The sequence below is a fragment of the Arvicola amphibius genome, chromosome 9, assembly GCF_903992535.2.
Source record: "Arvicola amphibius chromosome 9, mArvAmp1.2, whole genome shotgun sequence".
Lineage (NCBI taxonomy): Eukaryota > Metazoa > Chordata > Mammalia > Rodentia > Cricetidae > Arvicola > Arvicola amphibius.
This window is the reverse complement of record NC_052055.2, coordinates 101,549,087-101,555,091: the sequence shown is the minus strand read 5'-3', so window position 1 is coordinate 101,555,091 and position 6,005 is coordinate 101,549,087.

Genomic DNA, 6,005 nt, shown 5'->3' with positions numbered 1-6,005 from the left:
TCCTAGCCTCTTGTTCTTTAAAACAAAACCAGAAAGAAACTGACTCTCCTGGGATCGTAGCTGGGAAGATTTTTCTCTGTCTAAAGTTAGATTTTGTATAGGCTGGGCGTGGTGGCGCACACATTTAACCCAGCATCACTCAGGAAGCAGAAGCAGGTAGAGTTCTAGACTCTGTGAGTTCTAGACCAGCAAGTTCCAGGCCAGCCAGAGCTGCAGAGTAAGATCCTGTCTCAAAAATAAACAACAAAATAAATAAAAGTAAATTTTTGAGAAAATAGCAATATCAAATTAAGCTTTTATCCTAAGCCTGCACATCACTAATTCTTCCCTTATGTTATTGGACATTTTATTCTCAATTTTCCAGAGCCACCAAGGCATCAATCAAGTCACTTCTGTAGTCAGTATAAAGCAGCATTGAGACTGCTTTAATATACAGGGAAGGAAAAAGATCACTTTTATATCATTCTACCATGATTACCTGGTACTCCAGAAAGCTGTCAAAGATAAATCAAATACCCATTATTTTTAGAAATTGAATCAAATTTATGATGATTGCTAACTAACTAGGAAATTATCACGGGGGACGTCAACCAACAAAACAACACAGCATGGTCTGCGGTTGCTCTGGGAAGAAGTAGCTGCTGCCCAGAGAACGTCTTCCTGCAGCTTACAGATCTCACTGGACACAGCCAAGGTAAGTGGATGTAAAGGAAGGATGGAAATGTGGGGCCACTGTGTGCACTGGTCTCGTCTACTCTGCCTGGGGGATCTGAGACAGATGAAGAACAAGTTATGGTTGGGCTTCTCCATGGGAAGTAGGCAATAGTTATTCTCTCTGGAATGCCTGTATTATCTGTAAGATGGGGGGTTGTATGAGAAACATTGTGATAATGTATGGGCTCTACATGCTTTACAGATAATCCAATAAGAAGTAGATCTTTGGGGCTAGAGACATGGCTCAGTGGATAAGAGCATTTGCTGCTCTTCCAAAGGTTCAGGGTTCAGTTCCCAGCACCCGTATCTGGTGACTCGCAACCGCCTGTGGCACCAGCTCCAAGGGATCTGATGCTCTCTGGCCTCCCCAAGTACCTGCAGGCACTCGATGCACATAAACCCACACAGACACAGACACATACATGTAAGTATGAGAAGAAAAAAGAAGTAGGTCTTTATTAAAAGCAACAGACAAGAGGCTGCATGATTCAGCAATCCCACTTCTAGACCTGTGTCAGAAGGAATTTGAGGATTCCAATCATGACCGTGTGATATTTGGCTTGGCCAAAGAGCAGAAACTGAGGGATAGATGTGGCCTGCATATGGGATGCTCCTCAGCCATGAAAGATGGAAATTCTGACATGCTGTAACATGGATGGACTTTGATGATAGTATGGTAAATAAAAAAATCATAAGAGAAAGAACACTTCATGATTCTACATGTGTGAAATATCTAATCAAATTCACAGTAATATAAGCGATTTCGCAGGGAGATTGGAGAATGAGGAATTATTAAGAGGCTTTAAGGAGTTTTCATCTGGGAAAATGACGTTCTGGAGGTAAGAGGTAGTGAAGGCTGTACAAAGGGGAAACTTAAACACAGCCGAGGTAAGTGGATGTAAAGGAAGGATGGAAATGTGGGGCCACTGAACACTTAAAAACTGTTCTTGGGGCAACTTTGTGTTGGGAAGACTTTGTTACATTGTGAAGCTGTGGATTCCCACTAGAGCCAGGCTGGCTGGCATTGATCTATCGCTGAGTGGGGCAGTGCAGTTGGCTGAGGGAACTTCTAGCTAGACTAGCAGAGGGGGCCTCAGAGATGATCTTCACCTCCCAGAAGCTGCTAGAGATGCAAGTTCTCAGTCCTCTGTGCAGCCAGCAGTCGCTGTCCAACAAGCACCCCTGCTGATTCTGTTGAGACTGTCGACCAGATGACCCATAGCTCTGGACGACGAACATGAAGAGGAGGGAGCTCTACCCATGACTCCAGTGAGTCCCAGAGTCCAACACTGGATCAGCTGAAGGGCTGGTGAGTACGAGAGAAATCCCATGACCTGCTTGTAGATGGAAGCCTTCAAATACAAATGTAAAGAGGCTGGATTTTAAATTTCATCGATTAAAGGCAGGTGCCACCACCACCTGGCCTTTTAAATTTCATCTAGGAGGATTCACAGAAAAGGGAAACTGTTTAGGTTTGGGGACTCACTTTCACCCCAACTCTTTCCATTTTTTTTTTTTATCAAATGTGTTGACTGACAATTTCACACGTGCACACAGTGTCTACGAACTACACCCCCAACTCTCTCCCAGCTCCCTGTTGCAACTCTTTCTTAGTTCATGCCTGTACGTTTTATTTTGGGACCCACTGAGTAGTTTAACCGGGGCCATCTGTGTGACCACGGAGCCACCCATTAGAGTCCAGTGGTCTCAGCAGTGTGTATGCCACTAAAGACAGTGACTGCCCCTTTCCCAGAATCTATCAATAGCCAATAGTTCAGTGCAAGGGGCAGTGTCTCATGAGCCTCTCCCCCACCTGGGACAGTGTTAACAGGGCCAGCCGTGTGCAGATGAGTCCAGGTGACCATGATGGTCAGTTCATGGTTGTGTCAAATCTAGATGGCATTTTGAAGCCCCGCACCCCTTCCTTCGGCTCTTATACACCTCCGCCCCCCCCCTTCCTCAACGTCCCCTGACCTTCACAGGGGAATGATATAAATGCCATTGCTTTTCTTCTGTGCCACCGCTCTTCTCTCTTCTCCCAAATAAGTCATACACCGTGTCTTCCACAAAGCACTTTTTGGGTTATTTCCTTGGGATCATTGCTAAATGTAAAGTTACCTGCTTTATAAATTCCCATTTATCTATCGTGCACACACGCTTTGTAAGTGTGGCCCACACTAAACAGGGCCATCTCCTTCAACCATCTCGGCCCCTGTGACTCAGCTCTTGGATCTCTCTTCTCTCGTCCCCAATTCCTTAGTCTTCTTTCGCCTGAGTCTACTTCCTACAATCACATATTTCCTGTTAACTTCCCACCGTGCCCCATCCTGGGACACTCTTCCCTTGGGCAATCTCGCTCATTGCCCCATCTCAGGTACCATTTTTATGCTGTCTCCATGTTTTGCGTCTCAGACCTTCCCCTTGGCTGAGGGGTGCTAAATTCCTTCCATGTCACCAGCGTATTTGGGGGTTTAAATCTTAATAACATTAACTGTGGGCAGGGGAGGCTACAAGACACAATAAAGAAGCAATCAATGAAATCTGGAATATGGAACATTCTATAATCTGATGGCCAGCAAATAGCACAGAGGATGAAGAACAGATGATGCAAAATTCAAGTAACACCACACAATGCAGTATATGGTAAAACTCTTATTGACCCAAACTGGCAATAAAAAGGAACATTTGAAGCTATTGGGAAAGTTAAAGATGGACGGGGTATCAGATATGGAAGAATTATTATTGCTTTTTATGGCTGTAGCCACATCTGCCTCATGGTTACATAAATACGGAAGACTACATCTTAGGAGCGCATAGTGGAATATGAACAAAATAAAACTGATAAAATGTTAGCTTTGTAGCTAGATGTTCATCAGTTTTCTTCCGACTTGTGTATTTAAAATTTTTAATCATTTTTAAGGCAGGTCAACTAAAAGAGAAAAAAGAGACGAGAGGAGGGAGAGGAGGCTGCGGTCAGGATGTAAATTAATTTTTTTAAAAAAAAAGGATGATAAAAAACAGATCTGAGGAAATAAACTTCTTTCCCAATCCACAATGTGTGTGAATGAGAGAGCATCCTGCCCTCCCGGGGATTCTTGTTTATAGAACCAAAGGGCTATCTGGTGAAAGTCCTTGACTCCAGCAATCAATCCTGGCAACAAACTTGGGTTTATCTCATGCACACGTCCTTTGTTTTTTTTTAAAACACACATGAAGCTCTCAGATGGCTTCTCGGGGACAGGAAACGGTGAGGCTTGTTTTTTTCTGTTAAAAGCATTGCCCTGCCCTGAGAGTCCCACGGCCGTCCATCACTGCCATCAAACCAGGCTTAGGAAGCTAGTGGTCAACTGTCTGAGCCCTCACGTGAGAGAGTAACTAACTGCACGCTGAGATCCACTAATCCCTTGTTTACCTGCAACGCCCGCGGGGACCACGTGTTTACAATCACAATCTAGTAATTAGCATTGCCCTGGCCTGTAGTAAGCACTAATCTTGAAATGTGCCCTTAGGAGACAGAAACCACAATAATTTGGGAGAAGTAAAGTTAACCGGAAGCTTCTAGCTTTGGGGCTTTAGAAGTTGGATTGGGAAAGAAAATGTGTCTATCTCAGATCTGTTTAAAATAGAGAAGGAGGAGGAGGAGAATGAGAAGGAGGAGGAGGAGGAGGAGGAGGAGGAGGAGGAGGAGGAGGAGGAGGAGGAGGAGGAGGAGGAGAAGAAGAAGAAGAAGAAGAAGAAGAAGAAGAAGAAGAAGAAGAAGAAGAAGAAGAAGAAGAAGAAGAAGAAGAAGAAGAAGAAGAAGAAGAAGAAGAAGAAGAAGAAGAAGAAGAAGAAGAAGAAGAAGAAGAAGAAGAAGAAGAAATTTATTTTACATCCCAACCAAAACCTCTCCCTCCCTCCTCTTCTCCTGCTCTCTCCTCCCTCCACCCTTCTGCTCCTCCCCAATCCACCCCTCCTCTGTATTCATTCAGGAAGGGACAGGCCTCTCCTGGGCATCAGGAAGTCACAACATATCAAGCTGCCACAAGACTAAGCATCTTTCCCTGTATTCAGGCTGGGCAAGGCAACCCAGCATGAGGAACAGGTTAACCAAGAGCAGCCAAAGCACTATGAACAACCCCTGCTCCCATTGCCAGGAGTCCCGCAAATAGACCAAGTCACACAACTGTCCGATGAATACAGAGGGCCTAGGTCAGTCCCACGCAGGTCCCTGGCTGTTGGTTCAGACTCAATGAGTTCCCATGAGCCTGCCTAGCCTTTTCTGTGGGTTCTCCTGTGATGTCTCTGACCCCCTGGTTCCTACAATCACTCCTCCCTCTCTTCATCAGGACTCCCCAAGGTCAGCCCAATGTTTGGTCATGGGTCTCTGAATCTGCCTTTATCTGTCACTGGATGAGAGCTCTGTAGTGATTTCTGACCTACCCCTCCGATCTTCCCCTCCCCATTGTCTTTTATTGGAATTGCTGTTTCTCGGTGTCCACAGTCTAAAATACCAGGAACCTTCAAACCTCACACCTACAGTTGCTACTGCAACCAGGCCTGGTGGCGTGTTGTGTGAGAGTCCTCAGAGGTTCCCTCTTTGGTCAAAAGTACAACTCCAGCCAGGTGGTGGTGGCGCATGCCTTTAATCCCAGCACTTGGAAGGCAGAGAAAGAGAAAAGGAAAACTCTTGGCAATTTTGAACTTTCCAGGATTTTGTTAATTTAATGGTAGCTCTTAATTTTAAGTCCCTGCCCCTATTTTAGTGTGAGAATTGGTGAAATCAATAAGCCCTAACACCTCTGTTACATGGGGAAGAAATGCATCATAACGACACCAGGCTCTACCCCTGGGGTTGATGATGCCTGTGTGAAGGTCCCTACTTAGGAGACCTCGAGATGGGAGACCAGAATAAGACAAACCTAGGAGCTTCTTCGAGAGACTACCAGCCCCTCTCAGGCTCCTCACGACCTCGTGTGTGCTCCTGTCAGCTCCTGGACCGTCAGATCGAGACATGTCCTCAATAACCAGTTCCGACTAAGTGGCTTATCACATTCCCACTGAGGGAGCCTGAACAATGCCGTGGCTGCAGCATCAGGAAGCCAGTTCCTAGAAGTCACCAAACAAGATTTTGACATGAGGGGATGTCACTCAGTAAGAATTCCCTTCTGGATAAGATAGCAAAGACTCCATTACAGGGAATTCTTCAGAGAAAAAAAACAAAAAACAATAGACGGATGAGGGGTGGTGTGGTAGGGTTTTTCCCGCCTCTGAAGACATCTGTCAGGACAATAGCACTATTGGCGGTGGAA